Source organism: Corvus cornix, chromosome 4 (genome assembly GCF_000738735.6).
Source record: "Corvus cornix cornix isolate S_Up_H32 chromosome 4, ASM73873v5, whole genome shotgun sequence".
In the NCBI taxonomy this organism is placed as follows: Eukaryota; Metazoa; Chordata; class Aves; order Passeriformes; family Corvidae; genus Corvus; species Corvus cornix.
In genome coordinates this window covers 44,992,431-45,019,053 of record NC_046334.1, presented here as the reverse complement: position 1 = coordinate 45,019,053, position 26,623 = coordinate 44,992,431, and the positions used below count along the sequence as shown (strand labels likewise).

The window sequence follows — 26,623 nt, the reverse complement described above, 5'->3', positions numbered from 1 at the left end:
GAGCCACATGGAGAATTTTTACAGAGTAAAATGGAATTGCTAAAATGTTGTCAGGTTCTAAAGATCCTGTTAAAAGGCCTATGGAAATGGATCATGAGATAGGAAGAGCTTCCTGTCTGGAAACACACTTCATATGCATTTTTTGAGGATCAGCTTTGGTACTAATTTTACTTGATATTTTCATCAGTGACCCTGGCACAAAAAATCAGGAAATCGATCTTTTGGTTTGGCAGCAAGTAAGAAAGTGCTGTCTATAAACTGAGGAGAAAAATGTCAGACACAAAGAAACCGACCTGCGTGACTACTGGGATAGTAGAAATGGAAAAATTGTAGTCATGCAAGTGTCAAACCATGTACATCTATTGAGAAAAATTATTGCTAGATCCTGAGAGTTTATTAATGGGAAATGAAAGAAGATGAGAGAGAACAGGAAGCTCTAAAAACCTGATATAAACATAGATTTTTTTTTTTTTTTTTTTACTGTTGAGATAAGGAATTATTCATTGTGCTGTACGTGACTGGTGAACAGTCAGTAAACACACAACACACAGTTCTGGTGAGGTTATTTGCAAAAAAAGAGGAAGCAAAACTGTAACTGAAGGGAGAAAAGGATAATTTGGAACAGATTTACCATACAACAAGAATTGGAGAAATGCTTGCTCCTCCACTGCCTTACAAAAATGAGGATGGAGAGGGGACATGATTGCCCTATGTAAGTGATCTATGAGGACAGATAACAAGTGACACATAAGAAAAAAGATGAAGTAAATGACTAAAATAAATTTAGATTTAGGAGAATACTGAGAATATGAAGTGAGATTATGGGATGGTTTCTGAGAACCAGTGGGAAGATTTACACACTGTCAAACAGTGCTTGTTAATGCCAGGACAGGGATTACCTGACATGCTAGGCTGTTACAGCAAGGGACTGGATTCAGTCTGAAGCACAGAAGACAGTTAATCAGTAGGAAACAAGCTGGTAAATAGAAGAATAATTCACAAACCGCTACCTAAACTTTTCAATTATCGAGTTCACCCCTTAGGCTCAGTTGTTGTTACACAGTGAATGGTTCAGGTGTCTCATCTCAGCAAGGCGATGAAGGAACTGTTGCATAGTCATGAGGACCACAGTCAAAATGTCCCCCAGGCCCTCAGAAAAAGTACAAACTCACTTAGGGAAGGAGACTTTAGAGAAGAGTGGGGGAAGGAGAAGGAACCTCTTTTGTTGAAAGACAGCAGGAATAAGGCATCTACCTAGCCCTGTGCCCAGGTTAGGATACCCAACACACCAGCAGGACTGACAGAGAAGGTAGCTGCTGTCAGTGCAGCCAAATGCCCATACCCACCTCTTGTAGCCATAGAGAGAGGCATGTTAGCCACTACTTCTGTGGTGGCAAAAATGGGGTGGGGAGAGAAAGCAGCAAAATCCAAGTTTAGTCACCTTGAGCTTTCTGTGGTAGCACTCCAGAGAGGAAGTACTCATGGCTGTTGCCCTGCCTGGCGCTGGGTACTTCCCAGAGACTGTGACTATTTAGACCATTACCTTTTGCTTTTCACTCTAAATCTCTGTCCTGCCATTCTCACTGCTTTAGCTGAATTGGGCACGTTGCACTTCAAGTAGATCCAGTGAAGGATGGAACAGGCCTTGCTGCACCTTTGGTGATGGCTCTAAATGGGAAAAGACCAGTTGAGCTTAAGTTGAATCCTCTCATGGGAAATCACCTTATTACTACTGATAAAATTTTTCTTCAATACCATTTTATGGCTTTTAAAAATCTATACACAAGAAACTGGCAAAATCCCAATATAAACATCCCTGCAAAAATGGCCATGCCAAATGCTCTGAGACATTTGACATCTCTCTAATAATTTTTGTAATTTTTTTGAGAAGGAAAATGTGCAATGTAACAACCTGCAAACGGCTCATGCATAGTCATGCCTTCTATGTGTCAACTGTTGGGGAATGGCTTCAGATTGCTTCACCTTATAAATTGTTACTTATTCACCATGCCAGTTGGTGACCAAGGTAGCATATGTGAAATGAATATGCAGTTTCTATTACAGTTAGTTGAAATTTTCCGGTGAAACATTTTCTCAAATTAAAAAAAAATAAAGAGTTACCCATCAATCAGGAAGGCAATGCTTTGTAGAAGAGTATTTGTTCAGATAATTTGACAAATCATGGATAAGTTTTCATCAGAAGCCTTTTCCAAATATCCAAGAACATAGCACTGGTGATTTCTGTGTATTTCCAGAATAGCTCTGGACCGTGGGACTAGTCCCCACATGCCTCTAATCTGGTAAAACCCCTGTTGTGGAACAAGAAACTGATTTTGGGAAATCCATTTCTTGTCAAAGGTCAGCTCCTGGCTCCATAGCAATAGCCTCCTGCCATGTGTCTGTAGCTGCAGTTAAAAAACTTCCAAATTCCTATTGAATCAGCAACCAGGACCTTGCAGTTCTGGCTTCCAGCCCTCCTCACATAAAACATGATATGCAAAATTAATAATGATATATACATATTCGTGAAAATCAAGTTTTTCTTGAGAATCCACAGTCATTTCCAACTTCTGAAAGCATATCTGGTTATAAAAACTTTTTTACTTTTTCATCCATGAATGAAAATATTTTGCCTCAGCTTTATGGCATTTATTTTGTCCTAAGGTAGTTAAAAGTCATTAAAATTGATGCTTGATGTTTGAGTCACTTCAGCCCTGGCTAAGAAATAATGCTCAAAACCAACTTGGTTTTGTTTTGTTTCAGTTTGTTCTGTGTTGCTTAGTAGACTTTTGAGGCTTTAGTGAGATTGTTCCAGCAAAGAGATTTTTAAATGGAAAAATGCTCAGCATCACTGCGGTTAAACAAACACTAACCCTTGTTTGTGCAACGCAGTGTTAGGCAGAAGTTGGCTAACTTCAATTTTTCAATTTTTTTCAATTGTTCAATTTGTAGTTATGAGTGACCACAAAGGTGCATTTGCAGCTTAGTCTCAAAAGTTAATTTGAGCTGAGCAAAGCTAGACTGCTACCACTGTCTCTAGCATTTCTGTACAATGCTGCAGTGTGGATTTTCCAAGGGATCTTAATTCCCTTTGAAAAAATTTGGGTTCTCAGTACTTTTGAAAAAAAAAAGGCCCATAGTAAGTTATTAAATTACACTTAGTAATTATGTATGCACTAGTATGAGAAAAAACTACCACACATGGGATAAATAGTTAACTACATGTTAGAAAGATAAAGATCTCATTAAAAATAAAAATAGAGGCAAAACATAATAGAATCTAAAATACTTAGGGAGGTAAAGACAGAGAGTTTATTGGCTTGATCCAATAAGGGACTTAAATACCTAAAGCAGGGTTTATGGAGATATCATGTGCCTAAGTCACAGAAATGCAATCACGGCTCACACAGCTGCTGCGTAACCAGGAGTGCCTAAAATCACAAGGTTCTTCCTTGATTCTAATTTGTATCTTTAGAGTGTCTTGGATTTTACTTTTGTGCACATTCAGTGTGCAGCAGCTAGAGCAGTTTGGGCACTTATTTCACATTAAGCCATTTACAGTCCTCAGCTGAAAAGTTCAAGGGCGCTGTTTTGTCAGTGTACTCAGGCCACACCAGGCACAGGTTCACATTGTGAGATTCTTAATCTGTTTTAGTTGCTTGCTTTGAACATGAAGGATGAAGAGATGGAATACCCTTTTATTTAACAATTTCTCTGTTAGATTATTGATACAAGAGTTGGAAGATGCAGTTTGTTTCCATCTGAGTGTTCAAACCCATCACCTCCCTTAAGTAATATGTCTTAAAGAGTGACTGCATGAGTTGAAATTGTCTTGGGAGCATGAATTAGAGATGAGGATCCGTCACTCCCTGTTAAATGCCCATTTCCTTGGGATAATTCTTGCATATCATTTCTGTTCCTATGGACAACAGAATTTGCTTCATTGTGGCATGACTTTTAACAGGAATAGGGCAGGATCGTCTTTGTTTTCAATAGCCCTCTCTCTTGCTGGGTAGGATCACTTTTCTGCCCTGTGTTGATGTGAATCTTTTTTGTTTAATGGGGAAACACAGCAACAATTGGTTGCTGTATAGGAGGCGCTTGTTTTCTCATTTCCTTCTGTTATCCTGGCTGTGATTTAACAGAATACTGCAAGCCCTGCTCCTCTTTTTTTTTTTTAACAGAATGGTAATTGGATCCTACAGTTAAGAGGACTCTAAGCTGTGAATTTTAAGCACAACGTGTTATCTGTGTTGTGGCCTGATTTAAGTTTCTAAGGAATTGCAGTAATGCTGCTGCATTTCTGGGGTTTGGTAAGTCTGGCAATTATACTTTGGAACTGTGGAACTGACTATCCTGGAAACACTAGTAAGTGGAGTCACTCATTTCCCTGTTTTCATGTTCATCGTATTTTTTCTTTTCCCATATGTGATGATATGTGGTTGTACATTCTGAAGTATAGCTGAATGTTTCTACGTGTGCAAGGCAACAAACTTAAAAATGTGATCAAGAAGGTCTCACTTTGAATTATTCCAGTTTTAAAAAGTAGCTTAGCTCCAGATATGACATGAGTAATATTTGTCTTTCCTTCAGACTGATCAGACTCTTTCCTTCAGCCGTTGTTGCTTCGTAGGAGAGTTGCATATAATCTGCAGATTTATAGAATAGCTAAATATTCACTGGAATAAGTGCTCCTATTAATATAAATTGTAATTATTCAAAGAGCAATGCACTTACAGCATGAATTACTAAATTTAAAGAGAAAAAGTGCAGGAGCTCTTAGTGCAGGAGTGTAACTGAATAATGAACAAAACCCAAAATAATAGCAAAGAAAGTGCTAAAAAGACTTCAATTAAAGAAGGTTTTTTTTTAAATAAAAATTGCTCACTAAGAAAGTGTGCAAAAAGCAAGTAAGTCAGCATTTTTAATGTTTATCAGTATGTTTTCCTTCAGCTGAAAGTTGTTGGCTAACAGTTATGTTGCAAATCTTATAAATTTTTTCTGAGTTCTTATGTATTCACACTACAGAAAAAGTACAGGCTGACTGTTTTAAAAATAATATATAGCAAAAGAAAAAGTAATGATTTGGACATGTGTTCTATATTCTGACTTGGTATTTAAAGAACAAGTTATGTTGGTATCTGTTTATATACTCTCTAGTATTTTCTAGTATATTCCCTAATAAAATATACATATTCTCTAATATATTCCTTGCTATCAAGCTGCATCTCTTTATGATCATCCTCTGAGATAAATTATATTGAGAGAATTTGGTTTTGAATACAGTTTGCCAAATAGGAGCAGTCTCTTTGAATTTATAATAGTTATTGCTCTTCATTCTTATACAAGTAAAAAAAAAAAAGGGGGGAAATTACAGTGTTTGCATCATCTTTGCATTAAAAGTATGCCTGTATTGTAAAACCAAATCTTTCAACCAAAGTAGAAGGAAGGAAAAAAGCTTATTATGCTTGATATCTAGCCTCTTGAAAAAAAACTTTCATTTCTGGGTGGCCAATAATAAGTGCAGAATTAAATTCAGAGTTTTAGTCAATTAAAATACATTTTAAGAAATGCATGTAGAAAACAGAAAATACCTGGCAGCTTACTTATAGTGGTAAGTTAAGGGAAAAATCCCTTATTTGTTATTACTGGATTGGACTGCTGCTAGTATTAGATAAATCTAATATCTAAATCTAAATAAATTTAGATAATGATAAAATCATTAACAGTCTTAAAATTCTGGAGGAGTTGTTAAAGTTACAAAATTTGTGTTTACTTATTCTTCTTAGGTTAACTCTTTGGGATCAGAGGAGCAACTGCTCCTTTTTGTAGATATTTCTCACTCATAGAATTCTATAGAATTTTTGCATGTATATCCACTTTTTCCTTGTCTAATGGGTGTCCTTCCTCCAGAGGTTTTAGAGCACTGGGAAAATATTTTGTGCCAATGAGAATAGGAAATACATGATTTTTCTTCAAAACTCTATGACTAGTACTGTTTACTAAATACAGTGTTATGTGAAGAACATGAGCTGAAAAAAAGCAATTACTTTAAATTTAATCATGGTGGCAGAAGACATCTAATGAAATCACCTTATTGGCAATAGTTTATCTTTTAGCAGCAAAATGAATGTTACTATTTATTCTGACTATTCAATATTCTTTTTCTCCTTTGGCTTGTACTTACTACTGTAACTTATGTCCTATTTGGTTCTTGAACATTAGTAGCATCACCCAGCAGCACACTGTGTGCTGTAGGCTGAGATATCACAGCCACAATCTCTTCAACCTTTCCTACAAACATGCTACAGGAAATGTACACGTTTATTTTACTTCTGCCGAAGACACCATATGACAGGATTGAATTGGGAGACCACTAGTCTCCATTAGACCAATGATTTTCAATGGAGCACAAGATCATGCAGGACAGAAGTGCACACTCAAATGCTTCATTTCAGCATGATTGTGTAAATAACATTGTGTTTCAGTCTTTCTCCCCCCTCCCTTTCTCCTTCACCATGTTTATAAAAGAAGATAATTGAGTATCTGGTCTTTGACTGTTGTCCACAAATACCCTATGTGGAGACAAAAGAAGACTTCATTTATTTTTTTCCATTCCTGAAAATGCAATGCAACTTTTTTTTTAACTCCAACATATATTGAACATAATTTGTCCATGCAGTTGTAGCAAGTTTCAGTCATACTGAGTCTGGGCTGATCACACTTTTTCGCAGGAGGCTCTGTGGTAAGTAGCCCATCCCAAATAGATTCTTTGTGATGTGTTCTGTCCTTGTCATACTGTATTTAACTATTACATTTTAGGGATCTTTTTTAATGATTTGCGTCCCTCAACTTCTGATTGTCCAGGAAGGGTTTCACAAGAGCTGAAAGACTGTGATAAGCCCATGCATATGAGAGTATTTTTAAAATCACATGCTTTATTTATCTTCATATTTCTACCTGTAGTCAAAAAAAAATCACAGTGTTTTAAGTGAACAGCTTATCCTGCTGTTTTTGATGGTTTTGCTGACATGCTGAATCTGTTTTACATTTGTGTTTGGCTATGATGGTATTGGTAGATCACCTGAGAGCCCTGCCTTACTCCCAGTTCATGCTTGCCCTTCACTGAAGAGCTGAAAACTTGACAAGCTGTTGCCCTCATTTTTCTTTGTGACACACCATAGAGCCTTCTTGTTACAAAGTACTTGGTTTGTGTCCCGGGGGTCTCAGCTGTGGAGATTTGATGTATGGCTCACTGTGTCAAGTTTCATGGCTCCTGTAATATTTCATCCTCCTGCTGGTACTGATTTAACACCTCAGTTCCTGGCCATAAATTGAACCCAAAAATTAACTATGTAGACTAGATGAAAATATTTATTATTACTTGTAGAAATAGAAGGTGCAACATGTTTTTCTTTATTGTTTTTAAACATTTGGGTTTTTAAACCCAAAAGGCAGTGAAGGGAGGCAGTGAAATCACCATCCCTGGAAATGTTCAACAAATGACTGGATGTGGCACTTAGTGCCATGATATAGCTGACAAGGTGGTGATCAGTCAAAGGTTGGACTTGATGATCTGAGAGGTCTTTTCCAACCTGAATGATTCTGTGATTTATTAAAGAAAATGTTCTCAGTGGTTCTTTTTCTTGGTACCTGGATCGCCTTAATAAAAACGGTTAGTGGAAGACTCTGGTGTTTACAGGACTATGCCTGGGGGTAACAATCTCCCAGAATTTTTGAGTTCTGCAACACCATTAACAAAATTAATAGTTAGGTCAGTAATTGATTCCAGGCTTAAAAGCAGGTGATACTGATTGTAGGGCTGGGTCATATCTTAGACATAGTAGCTGAGTAAATTGTTCTGGTAAAGTAAACAGTAATACATCAGAATGAAAAGTTTCTGAGTAAACTGTGTGCTGATAAATTGCAGCATAGCAGAGCTTGCCTGTCAAGAATGAGAAGCAAAAAAGGCATCAGCCTATAGTCTTTTTTATCCAGATGTCTTTCTCGTTGTAAAAGATTTACATTGTAAGAAAAAGACCAGGTGTTTGTAGAGGGAAGTTTGGGTAGACTAAGTAATTATTGGGAAGGAAGAAGCAAAAGGGAAGGTACATTTTTCAAAGGCATCCTGCATATCTCTGAGGATATTTACACTTATGGGACTGAGCTGTCCCTCTTTTCATGGAAATCACCTCTTTGCCAATGCTGTGAAGTTGTCAAGTCATGGATGTAGCTGCTTTCCTACTTTCTGGTATCACTTAAAGAAAAATATAGGTTGTGTTCAGATTATACCATAGCTCAGTTTTCCCTGTGTCCGCAGCCTTTTTGGGAGCACAGTGTTAACTGGAAGCAACCTCTGATCCTTCGTTTCCTGGCCCAAACAGAAGCATGTGAATGATAATATGCACCAATAAATCTGAAACAAGTCTTCAGTCTTGGTATGGCTTCATTTTGCAATGATGACCTCCTTTCTGTAGATCTCAATAGAAAGACGTAATGCCTTTATCAATTCTTACTGCAAATAACAGTTTCTCCATGGAATATATGAAGAAATCTTGCTTTAAAATTATAATTTTAAGGTGATTTACAATGCCTATATAGAATGATTGTTGTTTTGAAGTAAGGGCTTGTACAATGTTGTTGTCTTAGAAGTTTGAGTTACTTGATTTTTTTTTTTAAATTTTGGTTTTTGGAATACTGGATTATACCTTATATTCCACTATTGCTTCTACTGCATAGCTTATTCCTACAATTCTCATGTTATTATTATTATAGTAAAATAAAATATATACATGAAAAAATATATATGTACCTGTGAACAAAGTATCTACGTATTTAAATATTTAAGTATTTTTCTAAAAATTTGTATTTTCATTAGCTTCTCTAAGCATCTTCTGGAAAAAAAAGAAAAGGCTTTAAATGAAGAGAGTAATAAGTGCTTTAAATTAAAAAAAAAATATATTACTACTTTTGCTCCTCTTTGTACTTCTGTTGTAAAAGTCGTGCAGTGTGCTTTTCTGCATTCAAAAATTTCTTACAAGTAAATAGCTTGATTCATTGATTCATAATTTGTATTGTGTAAGAGGAGGGATGTTCACTTCAAAACTGCATGCTGCACTTTTAGATCAGGGGAAGGACGTGCAGGTGGAGTCAGTGGTACGGAGCGGGAGCTGCTGGTTGCAGTGAGCTGGTTGGGTTTATCCTGCAGCCAAGGGGATGCACTGCACGACTTGGGCTTGAAGGCCAGGCTGGGCATGCAGCCTCCACGGGGCTGGTGGAGCTGCCCTGCGTCCCTTCTGTGGGGGTCACTGCTCCTTGGTGGTCTTCTGGTCAGGATCATGCCTGCATATTAGAGGTTATAGAAAAGAAAAGGATCTTCCGAACTTTTATAAAGTGTGTGAGCTTCCCTCCAAAGCAATCAGTGTTAGTGTCATTAGTATTACCTGTGCTTGCCTGTATTCCTGCTTTAGCTGCTTTGAGAAGACGCTGCTGTTTCTCCTGCAGTGGAGATACTATCTTGCAGTTCTACTATTTGGCTCCTGGAGTTAGGATCAGGCCCTACCAAAAAAGTCTGTGAAGATGCTCAAGGGCAAATAAAACTGAAGCAAAATCATGATGATAATTATCATTAAAAATTCCACTGTTATCATGGAAGGTGTTAGTGCAGAATGAGATTAAGAAGTTGGTTTTCTAAGGCAGCATCCAATTTCTGTTTTTTCTTTCATTCCAGATATTCCATTCATTTCAGATAGAATGAACGTTTTGGGTTTTTTTTTTTTTTGCCCACTCAGTCACGATACAGACAGACACACAAATACACATCCGTAAAATTGGAATGATTTTTATTTCTTTAGGAACAACTGACATAACGTGCTTTATTTCATGTAAATTCAACTCTCAGTGTTTTCTGTTTTAAGATGGTACCATCTGTGAATTTTAGGAGGGTTTGGTGTGCTGTTGTGCTGTACAAGCTTGATTCTCTGGCCAGAATGTGTTTCTCATGATGAAGAAGAAAATTCATATGTCTCCAGGCAGATGTTTTCCTGCAGGTTTGGCCCTTAGAAGCAAGGAATTTTGAATTCTTGCTTAACTTGGTAAATATGCTGAGTTGGAGATACATTTATTCAGTGTTTAATAAACTAGTTGGGAACAATGTTTCAGATGAGACAGTAAAAAAAAAAATCATAGTTTGAAATAGTTTCATTTTCCCACTAGAAAATTGGCAGTTAATAACTACATTATTTGTCAAAAAGTCTTTCAAGCAAGAAACTGAAGTCAGCTTTATTTGCACAAAACTAATGGTCGAACATTGTAAACAATTTTTAGTTACTTCTGTCTTACATAATGCATCCCAGAAGCAACATACATTTGAATGCAAAAGAACTGCACTTTTAGGAAAGTGAAGATAAAAGACAAAAATAGAGATTTCTGCTGACCTTTCAAGTAATTATTTAGTATGAAAAGTTTGGCAGTGAAGCTTTAAAAACCACATTTTGCATTGAGGTTTTCAGTGGAACAGTACAGTTATTGAACACAGCAAAAAGGATAAACTTTTTTAGTAACAGGAAGCAACAGATTATTTTTTAAACTACTTTCATTCTGTTATGCATAACTGTTTCAATTAGGTAGGAATTTTACTAAATAAATGCAACTTTAATTTCTTTTGGTTTGTCATCAGTTTAAATTTCACGAGTCCCACAGGACAGTTCCCATTCTTCATCTGCATAATCCCCATGGAAGGCATCTGGATTCTGGGCTACCAAAGCTTTGATCATATTAGAGATGGTGGATGTTTCAGGTGTTGGGCAAGAATGTGGGCTCCCTTATGCTCACACAGAGAAGTATTCCTGCAGTTGTACGTGCTTTTAAGCGACTGACTCCTGGCCTTACATACTCTGGCTCTTGAGGAATACACTCAGTGCTGGTAGCTTGGCGAGCAGCTGAAGTTCCAGCTCTGGGTTCAGCTTTGGGTGGTGAGAGCCAGAGACAAGAGGCCATGAACTGGAACCAACCTTTGCACAACAAAGGACGCGGGGACCTGTGGTGCCAGCCAGGGGACTGGACACTCAGAGATACGGCAGGAGCTGAGGACCCCCAGATCTTCCTGTGCTTTCACTGTGAGGGTATAAACCCCCAGGTTTTCCTTTGTTTTGGGCCCCTTCTTGGCAGCACTAGCTTGAGCTGTTATTCTGTTGTTGCACCATGATTAAAATATTTTAGGGATCCAGACGTCTGAGATTGCTACGGGAAACCTGGAGTCGAGCCAATAGGGAAACCTGATCTGACTGTGTGAGAGTGGCATGTGTAGCTGCAAAGGGACCTCAGTGCCAGCTTGGGTGGTGTAGGAGTAACTGGCACAGTGGCTTCTGAATGGTCAGACAGGAACGTTTCTTTAACACATCCTTTGGTGGCCTCCAGTTGTGTTGTGTCAGAGCAGAATGGGACAAGGTAGCAATAAAGTCCATTTGCACTGTTTTGTGCCTTTTGCACTTTTCTTAACTGGTGTATCTGCACAAGTGCTAGGGCAGTGAAATGTCTCGTATAGCCACAAACTGCCAGTCCATTTTGCACTAGAAAAATTTCCTCAGAGGTCTGTCTTTAGATGTGGACAAAGGAAGCAGATGCCAGTGACTGCTTGGAGCAGTCACTTTCTGTTCTATCTGTGCCGGAGCTACAGCAAGTGTACAGCCTGTGGTACCTTCTTTTTGCTGCTTTGCTGATGTTAAGGGAGGAAGGTGTTGGAAATCACACAATGGCAGTTGCTGCAGAGTTGTGAGTGGCTCTTCCCAGCCATTGATTTCATGGGCTCCTCCTTTTCCTCCTACTTTATGTATCATGCAGCCACAGATGTAATACTTGTTTTCTAAGAATTTTCTCTGACTTTCTAGGCACAGCTTATTTCATCACCCACCCTCTACCCCTTTTGTATGACAAGCCCTTTCTGGTTTCTGGAACCTCAGACAGTATAGAAGTGTTATGAGAGATGTTTTTTAGGGAAAAAATGCTTGCAGCAGTAGTAGTAGGAAGTGCTTGTGTAGGAGTATGGTGGGAATTAAAATTTGCTTTGAAAAACTAGTTATTGACAGTGAATGATGTTTTGAGTGACCTTTTGTACAGAAGTGGAGTTGGGCTGGTGGTTTTGCAACAGTGGACATTTCCAAATATTCCACCAATTTATGTACAACTTCAAGGTGACACCACTGCCAAGAATTAACAGAACAAGAGGCAAGGAGCACAAACTGAAATAAAAACCAGGAAAGATATTTTTAACCATGGAGGTGGTCAAGCTCTGGAACAGGTTACCCAGAGAGTTTGTGGAGTCTTCATCCTTGGAAATACTAAAAACGTGAGTGGATATAGCCTGAAGAACTTGCTCTAGTTCAGTCTCCTTTGATCAGAAGGTGGACCAAAGACCTCCAGCAGTCAAGTCTCAACCAATCTGTTATTCTGTTGTAAGAAAGGCATGCAATAATCCTTTCTAAAGTGAAGGTAGTTCCCTGGAATATTGTTCTGACTTCCCGCAATTTGTGGTTCACACACTTCTCAATACATTCTGTTGTCACTTTAGAACCTGTAATTATTACACAGAATGTAAGTGTAAATTACACATGCAAAAAAAACCAGACACCAAAATTGTTGTTAATGAATAGCTCCAGTTTTATAGTCACTAGTCTGAAACATTTTAAACAATAAAGAGACAGATTTTGGTTTCTTTGAAGTCTGCAGTCAAAACTTCCACTGGCTTAATGGGACAAGGAACTTTACTCACCACATTTTATAGCTAACAGAAAATACAAACTAAAGCAAAATGAATAAGTTATTTATATGTTTAAACAGTCTATAAAACCAAAACCTCTGGTAATTAAAAGTTCAAGCTACATCTCCTTCCAACCATCAAGCAGCTACCTCTGGTCTGCTCTTTGTGCAGTGTACTAATTGTTGCACACCCACCTTGTGTGCGTTACTTGCTGGCATCATGATCTGGCTGCTTGGCAGAAGGGAAGAGCTGGGAAGCTTCATTATTCTGTAGAAGGGCTTTTAAATGTGTAGAAGCAGACTGGGAGTTTAGGAATGGGCTCTTGTATGTGACAAGACACTTTGTACTTTGCTGTACAAAGAAATCTCTTGATTTCTGATGTTTGAAAGTGGAAAATATTATCATCCTATTTGATAAATGAAACTGTTTGTCTGTGAAGCAAGCATATAAGTAATAGAATAAACATATTTTCTCACTAAAGGGATAGTTTCAGGAAAAGAGGATTAAAATTCTTGGAAAATCAGTGAGGCAGCTACAAGTGTCAGGTGATTATATGGCCTTATGTAAGTACAGAGCTTGGTGTCTAGCCAAGTATTTCTAAAACTTATAGGGTAACTGCTGTTCACATTTAGGCAAGCATAAATCTGAAAGCACTTCAAAACTCAGCAGTCTTTGCTCCTATGTTAGAGATTATTTTTAAAAAGAAAATAAAAATATGTATTAATTTTTTTTTTTTTTACTACAGGGAATGCCTAAAGGGGATGTTGTGGTTAAAACAGGGACTTGGAAGAATTGAATTTTATTCCTGCTTTTGTTTTGGATCCCCTGTACTGTAATGGACAAGCCATTTTTGTAGCTCGGTTTCTGGCATAACCATAGCGAATGTGTTTGTGTATATGACATTGAAAAACACAGTGGGTGGTGGTGGGTATGGTTGGTAGGTATATTATCTAGTTGTTGTGTGGCAGTGTATTAAAATAATTTTGTTACTGTTTTTGTTTCATGAAGAAAAAAGTCCTAATTGGAACTTACTGGGAGAAAAAAATGGGTTTTTGTAAAGAAATTTTACTCCCATTTAGTCTAGTAGTGCAGGTCATGATAACCTGCTTCTGAAGGCAACGTCTTGAATGAGTAATTTATTTGTATGGTTTGGTAGGTTTTTTTAACATGTACTAATCTTTCAAAGTCTCTTTTTTCCCCCACAAGATAGCATTCAGAATGCAAATTGTGTCCCATAATGTTATTTTGCTTGCATGTTCACTCTTTTTTTATATCATGCTTACTTTTTGTGCAGTTTATATCACATCACTTTTCCACTTCAGGTTTGATTTCTCTTTAAACTTGTTGAGAGACATAATACCATTGAATAATTCTCTCAGACTCATGCAAATCTTCAGGTATTTAGAATGAGAGAAGGAAGACCTTACACTGGCAGAACATTGCTTGAAGTGCTGAAGATGACTGGCTAAATCTGGTGAGTACTAGTTAGGTAGAATTTGTCAGTCTGTCAGTCAGTCTTACAGATTTTCCTGATCACATACTGAACATACAAAAAGCAAGAGACTAGATACAGTGAATTCAAGAAATGTCTTCAGAATGATGCTTCTTTTGAAAGAGGTTTATGAACTGATGTTCAAACAGAAGCATAAAATGTTTCCATATGACAACAGGATGAAAGATGGCAGAGAGATCTCAGAAAAGGAAGTTAGAATAGACAAGAATGCATTTGGAAGTGTGTTAGCTTTTGCTGAAAGTGTGAATTTGGACATCAGAGAACTCCTGTAATGCCTGCCAGGCTGTGTTCTCTGTCCCCACAGGGCTTTTAGCACTAGAGTTGCCCACCAGGCAGCATCAGATGAATCATTATGAAAACCAAACGAGACAACTTTACTTGAGAGAGAGAGAATATAGAATATAAACAATCCAACTGCCATCTGTATGTTTTCCTGATGAATGGCATTATCACATCTCTTTGTGCCAAATGAGTAAACTGTTTTCACCACACAAATACTGTCTATTCCAGCACATATTACATGCAAACTAGCAGCACAAATTTCAGGGTGATGTTTGCAATGTGAATTTACTCTGCCAGTTGGAATCCTATCCAAAAAGTTCTGGTTAGCAAAGTAATGCGAAAAGAAGTGTGGGTTTGTGATGAGTGTTAGGTCATGAAAACTCCACAGCTTTCCAGGGGCTTATAAAATGCAACTGAGTCCGTCACTGTCACATTACTTACTAATGTGCTTGCAACCAGCTGACTCAATTACAGAGAGATGTACAAGCTGAAAATGTACATGAAAGAAAAGAAAAATGGAAAATAGGTACATGTATGCAGGAGCATTTCAGTAAACTGGAAGAGAATGAAAAGACAAATTACAATGTTGAGGTATTCTCTGCTGTTTCACAGGAACCTTCCGGTACATCTAACCTGGTTTCAGTGAGGAAGGTAACATAATTGGTTTACTGTCTTTTTAAGTAATACAAATATGTATTCTGTGCTTGTAGAAAGAACCTATCCTTTATAAAACAAACTTTTTTCAGAATGAAATAGTTATCATAGCTAACCTAGCCCTCAAATAAGGTTTTCATATTAACAAATCCTAGAGATCTAGATTCTCAAAAAGCATTTGCTAGTTTAAATGTAGCAACTTTTAAGATCTTAAGTTTTGGCTCATTGAGGGTGTTTCTTTGTGCAGTCTGTCTTACATACAATAAAGCCTACTCACAGGTTTCCCAAAGCCTCTGTGCAAATCCACGCTTTCTGGCAGCTCATGTTTATTTAACGATAATGTGCTTTCAGTAGAATAATTTCAGTAATGGACCAGTGGCTGCCTGGGCAAAGCTCTGTGGAAAGACAAAAGTCATAAAAAACCTTCAACTTTTCATATTGATTAGAGGAAACTAATTTACAGCAACTGAATATAAATACAATCAGAATTCACCCTGTAAGATGAGTATGTAAGGATAGCAGTGTGACATGTTTGACAGTTGTCCTTCCTGGTCATGGTGCTATTTGGTGTTTCTCATACAGCACTGTATAGTATTAAATGCTTTCAGACCTAGAGGATATCAAATGGTGTTAGCAATGGTTAGGACAACATTGAAAAATACTGCCATTACAGAGCAATAAAAGTAATATTTACCATGAAGAATATCTCCATTACACAGCTTTCAGGAGTAGTGCAAACAGACTTCCTGGAATTGTGTTTGTGAGAATGACCTCAGTCTTTGAAGACCCAGCTAGGATTCGATTATGCTTGTAAACAGTACATACTGCAAGGTGTTGACAAAAAGTTACACTTCTTTTTATTATTCCTTTAAGATGTGTATTTATCTTGCATTCTGTATGTACCTTTCACCTCAAGATATATTTACTAAATAATTTATGATGCACTTCCCCCCTCACCACCTTTTGTGATAGAACAAACTGCTGTACGTCAGCAACATGACTTGTTAGGACAAGAAGTAAAGCACAATACCTAGTTGATAAGGCAGTGCAAAGATTTCAGAGGCAAAAAATGCACCTTTGCATGAGATTCTTGACATTGAAATGGACATCTCTACCAAGAACTCATTAAAACTTACTGAAGTTGTTAGGACAAGAATCTCAGTGTCATCTGAAGAGTTCTGGTTTCTGAAATATTCTTTTAGTAGAAATATCTGACCCTGATAGAGTATAGGATCAGAGATTACCTAATGAACTACTTATGTCACTTCCTGCTGCACCTTACATTTATATGCCAGCTCATATGCCAGCTCCTGAAGTTGGGTATGTGATCAACTGTTTAACTCTGGGAAAAATAAATAAAAAAACTAGAAGATTACAAGATATAAATTTAAAGTCTAGAAAAGGTTTTAGTAACTTGAAACTCAATCAAATTTGGAATAGTTCTCCGTTATAGTAAATAAAGCTAACACAAAGAATTTTTTAGTATCTCAGACTCATATACAGTGATTTGGGTCTTGGAGGAGAGAGACTTTTTTTAAGCATTTCCTGATACTATTTGCCAAACTCTGTTAAATGATTTACTGAGTGGCTTCAGGGCTCAGTTATTGTACAGTTCTTCAGTGTTAATGTATCACTCTTTCATCTGGAATGGAATTACCAAGGAAATTATTTCTCTTGATATTTTCTTGGAAACAGTAATCATTTTTTGTGTCTCATGACATTTGAATTCCATGATGGTTATTTAGAAGTGTTTAATTTTTTTTTTAACATCTTTAATCATTTCCACATCATTTCTTTGTTTGTCTTTCACAAGAATCTCTAATACTACCAGTAGCAGTTCTGTTTCTCTGTGTCATTCTTTGCCATATTAATTACCTCATTAGCTCTCCTTTGCCATAGGGGAATCACATTTTTCTTTCAAATAGTGCAGTTTTTAAAAATAAGTAAAATAAAATGGGATCCATTTGTTCAAATCTTTATTCATCCTTTCAAACCAAAACAAATAATGGTGTACCCTAAACTTGTCTTTTTTATCCCAGCTGTGTCAGGTGTTCTTGTAGAGGGTAATACTTGTCCCACCAAGCTTGCCTTACTTTCCTGTTGAGTGATCTGCGTTCACCAAGGCTGTGGTGTGGCTGAAGGAGGAATGTGTCTAAAGAACTAGGGGTTCTGTAGCACTTGATTCTGATTCTTTGTTAAACCTGGGAGATGAGCAGGAGCTCACATCCAGTAATTCAGTGCCATAGAGATGGAAGACAGAATGGGTCTTTGTGGCCTGCAGTTCCCCTCTCTGCCATGGAAGGCTGGGCTCTACTGTGAGTAACTCGGCTTTTGAGCTGTGAACATCCTAGCATGACAGTTGCAATTGTATGCCTTGAGAAACTGTCCCTTAGCAGAAGTCCAAACATGTGAAAATTTTTTCCTATTTTTCTAAGAATTATCTACTTAATTTTTATTGAATTCTTCTACTTTTTTTACTGCCTATAATTCTAAATGTTATATCTGCAAACATGTATGACCTTGATAGTTGTTGCTTAGCCAGTTGCCTTGTGACAGCATATTCAATGTCCAAAAAAGCCAAAGGAAAAAGCATATTTCATTAGTTATTCTGGTTTTGCAAGTCATTTTCTGAAATAACTTTTGGTGAAAAAAATTTGAAACAGAACCTTTTTGTAAGGTATAAAATGCAGTAATAAGAATTCATATTTTTAGTTTATTGTAACTTCTCCAAAATGTCTGCTGTGTTACTGACTCAGAATAGCTTTCAAAATAGGAGAACTGGATCTCAGCCATGATACTAGCAAAATATAATAAAATAAAACAAAACAAAATAAAATAAAATAAATTTGTTGATCTTCTGTCCTCTGACTACCTAGATTATTCTCATGATAACCTTTGTAATCTTTGATTTAAAAATATTATACAGAAGAAAGTCTACTTGTTAACAACGTCTGACTGCTTTTCAAACCAGAATAGTGAATCATGTTACAGCACTGAGAAGGTTGATACATAAAAGGAAAGCAAAGCCAAACAAATACATAAATAAGAATTCTTGAAACACAGATTTATTATGATACATGGTAGGTTTGTTAATTCATCAGGAAAGAATGTTTGGATTTTTTTAACTTAATGAGCACATGAGTCTATTTATCACATGCTTCTATAAATAAGTGTCTTTGCAGATGTTTTCTCTTTATTGAAAATACTTTTTCTCTCCTCAGGGCATGCTCCACTATTAATTAAACTATGAATTTCTTTGCTTATTACAGAAGACAGAACACTGTGACAGGCATAGCACTGGCATAACTTTTTGATACCAGTTTAAAGAATTATTTAGAGATTAGTTGTGTAGCACTGATATATTTTATCTGGCGAAACTTTTACACATAACTTTTACACATAAATTCTAAGAGCTGTGGCATTTTATTTCATTGATGCTGTGTCTGGGTAATCAAAAACGATCACCTAATTTCATTGAGAGTGATATCTCTTATAAATACCATGAACTTCACTGACAGCTAAATGGTCTGGGTCACCTAGGATAATTTTATCATCCTAATTAATTATTAATCATTTGTCTGCCCTATTCATACTTCCTGTATCTGCAACCACAGTTCTCTCATAGTGTGGTTCAAATTTACAGTTTTTCTCTAGTGTCAAATGTTGTGTTGTCAGTATCATCTCAGCAAACCCAGCTGTTAATGACTGGACAGTTTCTTCAACAGACAAAATAAACACAATCACAAAACTAATTCTGAAGAGCCTTTATAAAACTCTATAGAGGAAAGGATGAAAGAAAAATAAGGAGTTACTATGTAGGAATTTTGAATTACAATGTACTCTGATATACTCCTATTTATATTACATTTCAACCTGAGATAATTCATTATTCCCGTCTTTTACAGTAAAATACTGAAGTCACTTGGAAATGTAACAATTAGTAAGGAATAGTAATAGCTTTTATTTGCGTGCCCTGTTTAAATGTGGTACCTGCTGACTACTTCTCTTTTTTTTTTTAGCTTAAAATGTTCAAATCTGGGTCTACTAACTAAGCTCATACTTAGAGAGGTAAATATTACAAACCTAGAATCTTTGCCTTCCAGTCAAGGTTGGCCTATCCTGATACTTGCAAAGTTAAGCAGTTGTCACATTCTTTAGGTATTATAGCTATCTTGCCTAGGCATAAAAACCATTCAGCACAGTTGGCATACACTGTAAATTACTTTGGGCTCTTCCTAAGGAGAACTTTCTTGGCATAGTTTCTAAGATGCATGCTTCCCTCATTAGAAGAATAGCTTAAAGAAATGCAATATGAAACTACAAGAGATGACAAAGAGCTGTACAATTAGCTTTGTATTTTGTGATAATGTCCGTGAAATCCTTCCTTGTGTGATACAGAGTGGACATGATGTAAAAATCACATTGTGTACAGGATTGTAACAGAAGTCCTGACAGGGCACTGTTCTAGCACTCCATTGTATATCGGCCAAGGATGTAGACCTCTCTTGCAAAGAAATAACCCAAGGTAGTGCTATGTTGTCATGTAACATTCAGTTCCAGTAGTTTGCCTTAGTTTGAATCAGTCACCAAGAGAGGAAGGGGAAGGAATGTTGGGCATGTATATAGTTGTGATAAGTTATTAGTGCTCATGCACCACTAACAGCCATCAGACTCTGAAGGAATGGAATGCAGTGCATCTGCAGGGAGGATATGTTTATGTTGGATTAGCCTGTGCTAATGCAGAGTGTGATTTTCACCATTTTACTTATGCCACTATTGTATCTCTTGTAGGTGAGCCACATTATAGCCTAATTGCAGTGGGCTGTGGCTTGAGTGCTTTTCAGATGTGGAAATGGTTTGCTTTGTGTATCTATAGTAACCAACTGTTGGCATTTTCACTAAGTGCTGTGCATAGGCTGAGGGTGTGTGACTGTTATTATTATCTGCTTTATAACTTATCCCAGAAGGCAATGTAGTATGTGAAGGCTAAATTAGCTTGAAATAAAACAGTTCTGAAGTGCTTCAGCTCTGGCAGCAGAGATGCTCATGAAGTTTAATTGACCCTGCCAAAAATAACCTTTAGTTTGTATAGAGAGACCTTTGGGTGTTATAATTTGTATTTCTTGATCTGAGAACAGATAAAGTACAGTAGCTGCGTGGGCTGTAATGCTCTCAGCTCCTATCACTTCCCTGTATAGTAGACATGCCTTTTAGTGGTGGTACAGCAATCAGCAGGTGAATTTATGTTTTATCCAAAACATCGCTTCTAATTAAATATCTCATCTTCTCAGTGGTGCCTAGCTCTGCTGAACTGTTTTTACTCAAGTAATAAACATTCCTTTGCACACTGCAAATACAGCATTAAGTGTAGTGGCAGTTACATATGGTGAAGGATTACTCAATGACAGCATCTTATCTTACCTATGTGTGAAGGGAAAGAGGTTTTATGATTGTGAAATTGCCCACCGAGCAAACTTTCTTAATAATTCACTAAAGAAATTAGTTTGAAACAAAGCTATGGGTAAAGAAATAATCAGAAACCAAAATCATTACATCATTTTTCCAAACAGAATTGTTTGAGCTGCCACTGCTTGGCTTGTGCCATTATGCCCGTTCCCTAGCACCCAGCCATGTGTGCTTAGGAGCTGTTGATTTCCTTCTCATATGTTTTTTTACTACCATCTCCTTAGGGTTGTGGTGGTAAAACATGAATGGACTTGGGAGTAAAAATCTTGGGGGAATTACAATCACGGAATCATAAACTGGTTTGAGCTGCGAGGGACCTTAGATATTATCTATTTCCAATCCACCTGCCATGAATAGGGACACTCCACACTAGATCAGGTTGCTCGAAGCTGCATCTAACCTGGTCTTGAACACTCCCAGGGATGGGACATCCACAGCTTCTCTGGGCAACCTAATAGTGATATCATGATATCAAATTACTGATACTATGATATATTGTGATATTAGTGAATTAGTGATATTGCAATCGATACTACTTTGTTAATGTCTTTGCATGTTTTCCAGTGAAAGTAGTTATGAAGAAATTCTGTCTCTCACTCTATGTTTCTTGTCACCCTCTCTCTGCCACCATTTTACAACAGGTAGTTTGCCATTAAAGCCTATTTCTTAGTGGGTAACATATTACAGAGCATGGAGTAGCATGTTACAGAGCTTGGTGTGTATAAGTTTCATACTGTTTCTTCTAGGATGTGTTATGTATGTGGAGAACTATCGTAACCTAAAAATACTTTATTGCCTTAAAAACAGACAATATAAAAAGTCTTCCTGTATATTGTGAATCAGAAGTCAGGTGGAATTCATGTTACATCACTTTGTAAATGATGTGGTTTTAAAACTGCGGTTAGCAGCTTGTTCTGATATTGGCATTCCATAAAAAAGTTAAATGAGTTTTTGAGAACAGGGCAGTATGTTCCGTGCCATGTCAAAAGTGAAAAATGCAGCTTCAGATACTGGAAGTTCCTGCCAGATGACGCAGTTTTTATTAAATTGTCCAACCCTTACATTGGTACTTTGCTGTGCTGTTCTGCCTTGTGCAGGGATGGTTAAAAAAGATTTGTCCTTGTAAGAGAAGGTAAGTAGGCTAAACACAGTCATCCTGCTTTATTGCTGTAACATCAAGGCACTATAAAATCTGCAGACAAAGCAGATGGGAGAGGAATCTACAGCTTTCCTAATTCATTTACATAATCTTCAGCTTTTCAGCTCCATTTTTACATACAAAGATAGTTCCTCATCACTTGTATGTACAGTCTCTTACCTTTCCCATGCACGTTGTTTTAGAATTTTTGAAGCGTCAGGATTCCTTCACATCTTCAAATATTTTAATTATGAAATCCATCTTGATTGGTTGAAATTAACCTGCTCCTAAACATCCACAAGTAATGATGGTTGTTGGCTTATTTTTATACCATTGCTGATAAAACAGCAGATGATGAGTGATCTGACAAGTATTGCAACATTCTGGCAGCAATTATTTGTTTAATTAAATTATACATGATAATGTAGGGTATGGGCTGCTCTGCTGTGAAGCCTGCCTGTATAGGTAAGTCTCAGTTTATATTCCCTTACTGCATGCAAAATTCCTTAAATTCAGTGAAATATTGGATAAGAGTTGCATAACATATAACAGCTGGCCTGTTATAAATTCATACTCTAGATTATGCAGAGATAACATTTTTGAGTTAAAATATCAAGCGATTTCCTGGGTTTTTTCAGTCTTGCCAGAACCCACAGTACCAAACCTATAGTTCTCAAAGGCGTGGAAAAGAAGATGGGTATGAGTTTTAAAACCTGCTGCCTTGCTGAGAAGGCATTAAGCATAAAGTAAAGAAACACGGTAACGCCAATCAGCAAATCGTCAGCTTCTGGCTCCTCCCAAGTTTCAGCTGACTTCCTACCAGACCTGTGAAGCAAGCTGTAAGAATTGTCTTCCTCTAGGCGCTAGGCAGCAGTTTCCAAGTCAGCTTGCACCACAATGCCTGCAGAAACTTGGTGGAAACAGCAGATTTTATCTTGCCTGGGGATTATAGTCTGCTGCCTGAAAAGATGGTGTTGACAGTGTGTTCCCTATTAAAAATGCAGTAGTACAGTATACAACTTACATAATCATCCACTCAGTAATAGAACTATTCAAAGCACATCCTTACCAATCTCCTTTTAAAATCAGCAGGGACAATAACCCTGGGGTTTATCTGAATATGTCTGAGGAACAAATTCTTCTTTTAGGATATGTTTGACTGTTCACTTATTCATTCATATTTGTATGTCAGATAGGTAGGTTGGAATCATCTAGGCTAATCCCCATGCTCAAGCAGCGTCAGCTAGAACCAGTTGCCCAGGACCATGGCTGTCAAATTTTTAATACCTCCACAAGTGGAGATTCCAGAGCCTCTCTGGGCAGCTTATGCCAGTGTTTGACCACACTCACCAGTAAAGAAGTGTTGTCTTGTGTTCACACGGACTTGCCTGTGTTTTTTTGTGCCCATTGCCACTTGACCTGTTGCTGGGCACTAATGGAGAGTCTGTCTCTCTCATTCTTGTTTCCTTGCATCAAGTATTTATTGAATGATAGAATAGTTTGGATTGGAAGGGACCTTTAAAGGTCATCTGGTCCAACTCCCCCTGTGATGAATATGGATGATGCTCTGAGCTATACCCTTACCCAACCCATTAGACCCATTGATGGACCTGAGCTTTCTCTTCTTCAGGCTGAAGAGTCTCAGCCTCTCTTCAAACAACAGATGCTTCAGTCCTTTAATCTCTGTGCTGGACTCACTCCATTAAGTCCATGTCTCTCTTGTACTGGGCAGTCCAGTCCTCGTCGTGCAGTGCTCCAAACTGTGGCCACACAAGTGCTGAATAGAGGGGGAAGATCACTTGCTTTGACCTATAGTCATTGCACTTCATATTACCCAGGATGATGTTGGCCTTCTTTTCTGTGAAGGTGCATTACTGCTTTGTGATCAGCTTGTTGTCTACCAGGACTCCAATGGCCTTCTCTGCAGAGCTTCTGTCAAGCAGGTTGGTCCCCAGTGTATATGGTGTCTGTGTTTATTCTTCTCCACAGTTCTCTTCAGGACTTTGTATTTCCCTCTATTAAAATTCATGAGGTTCCTCTTGAACCAATTTTCCAGCTTGGCAAGGTCCCACATGGTAGCACAACTATGTGGTGTTTCAGCTGCTCCTCCCAGTTTTGCATCATCTGTGAACTCGCTGAGGTGCACTCTGTCACATCACTTCAGATCATTAGTGAAGCTGTTAAACAGTATTAACCCCAGTAATGATCCCTGGATTACAGCACTTGTGACTCGCCCCCAGCTGGACTTTGTGCTGCTGATCACCACCCGGCAAGCCTGGCCATTCAGTCCATTTTCAAGCTGTGTAATTATCTAGCCTTTAATTTGTCATCTTGTCTTTGAGGATGTTACAGGGTCTGCCTTAACTCAAGTTGAGGTAAACAGCTTGAGCTGCCCTCTCCCCTCATCCAACAGGCTGCTCACTGTGTAGAAGGTTATCAGATTGCTAAAGCATGATTTTCCTTCTGCAAACTCATACTGATTGCTCCCAATCTCCTTTTTTCCCTTCATGTGTTTGGAAATGGTTTCCAGGATGATTTTCTCCATCATCTTTCCATGGATATAAATTGCTGCTATATTGTTTGCCTGTGGTTGCAGAACTCAGATAATAGATTTGATAGGAGAGCTGTCCTATTCATTTTATTTTAGACACACTTAAATGATGAAATCTCTAGATCCTGGATTTTCTTAAATGTCTCTCAATTATCTTATGGAGATTAAATTGAAATTTGTCTTGTGGCCAGTGGATGGGAGGAGGCATGGAAGAGGAGTGAGTAGAAATCCTGTAGAGCATTGCAGGCAGCGAGGCTTCAGGGACTAAAAGGAGTGGTTGGGATGTGTGTGCAAAATACTGTATTTGCAATTAATTCAAGATTATATGTTTTTTCTGCTTTTGTAATCTCCTCCTTTTAGAGCAATGCTACATTGCAATTGACTTGATTAAAAAGAAGTCTAATATTCCCAGTTAATGCCTATATTTATTTTATAAGTGAAACTCTGAAGAGTGACACATAATCAGTGGCCTTGCAAAGGTTTGGGAATATTGCTTAGAACTTGTCTTTCAAGATTATTTAGTTCCATTTTGGCTTTTCAAGACTGTGGATAGACCAACAGGAATGTGTTAGGCCAACTCCCTTACTCCATTCAGTTGGATATCACCTTACCAGAAGTGGATCTGTAGGACACACTGGTGGGTTTGTGTGGGCAAGTTAGATATTGCCTACCAAACCAACCATGGCAGAGAGGGAGAGAAATTGGAAATCTGTCAGAAGGTGCCTCAAAACAATGCATATTCTGGTAGCTAATTTTCTTTTGCTTGCTAATCAAGGAGGACAAAGTCATTCCTACTACTCAGATGTTTGGTTTTTTTTCTCATCTTTGCCTTGAATGTAAGTATTTCTTCTCTTTTTAGGTGTGGGTAAATCAGAGAAAAATCTAGGTGGAAAGGCAGTCAGACAGAGTGAAATTATGAGGCTTTATAAATAATCCTGTTTTGAATATACTGAATATACTCAGAGAAGTTGTGTGATTGGATGTGGTGTATGTAAAATAAAAGGTCTTAAGAGAAAAATTAAAGACAACTGTCAAAAGCTTTTTGCTCTTGTGATTGAAGGCTAGAAAAAATGAGTTTCATATCAGCACCACATTGTCAGCAGTGTTGAATGGCCTGATTACTGCAGCAATTAAAAAAAAATATTATGAAAATTAGCTTTGCTGGCCAGATAGAGAAAATACAATTTTAATTATTATTATGGCTTGTTTGTGAAAATGCTAGTAAGAATTCATTACACTTACACCATCAAGCCTCCAAATTCTTGCTTACTGTTCGTAGCTTTTAGGTCCCTCCTTGCAGTTTAGAATTTTGCCAAATGTTTGGCCCATGTATTTTCAGAACGGGTTCCAAAATTTTTTCATCCTATTCTGTCCTATGCTGATAATTATCTTTGTCCTGACTTTTTTTTTTTTTTTTCCAGTAGTTTACAATTTAGCTCAGTATTCCATCTGCTCTTCCTATAGTACCAAATAATATAAATAACAGATTTGTCATGTCTTCCATGAACAATTCTGTTCTGTTCCATCTCTTGCAAAGTGAGTGCAGGCACAGAAGTGGGAAGTTTATCACCCTGATGAGGTTATTTGATACAATAAACAGCTGGGAGATGAAAGCTCATCTGTTATGAAAATGTTTTATCTTATGTTGTGGGACACCTAGGATTTTGAATATGGAACAGTAGCTGGTAGTTTAAGGTCAATCCCTACTTGAAAGTCAGTGGCTACCAGGAAATGCCTCAAACGTGCAAGGCTAGTTCGACTCCTTTTTCTGCTTGTGCTCAGAGCTGCTCTGTTTTAAAGAGTGCTGTTAAGGGATGCTACTGGACTCTCTCACACTAGAAAATTGTAATATAAAGTTTGTAGTGTAAAGAATCAGCTGAAATTCTACAATTGCACTGGAGGATTTTTTAAAATAAGTTCTGAGCTGGCATAATGTGCAAGCATTACTTTATGTTTCTGAAAGGCTATCTGATTCAATACCATTCTGAGTCTTAAAATTTGCTGTTGTCACTACTACCATGCTTGCCTATCCCTAATTTGATTTACCATTAAGAAACTTAGTCTATCTCTTTCGTGTGGCTAATTTATATTTTCACTCTAGCAGAAGAAGAAAGAAAAGGAAAGAGGAAAGAGAAGAGAGAGTCATTGTTTTGTGATGACAGGATAAAAGGTGTTGCTTTAATTCTTCCTCTGCAGACCTAAGAGTAATTTTGGAAATATTCTACTTTTAAAGAGTTATCTCCACTGATTCTCTCCTTGTAA

At 37.5% G+C, this 26,623-nt stretch overlaps 1 protein-coding gene across 1 annotated transcript in view; it reads left to right on the top strand.

Moving 5' to 3' along the window:
* TRMT9B (tRNA methyltransferase 9B (putative)) overlaps positions 1-26,623 on the top strand; it is a 118,416-nt gene that overhangs the window by 5,236 nt on the left and 86,557 nt on the right. The window contains exon 2 of the mRNA XM_039550738.1: positions 4,185-4,313. The gene's annotated coding sequence lies outside the window, so the exon portion shown is untranslated. The remainder of the gene's footprint in view (positions 1-4,184; positions 4,314-26,623) is intronic.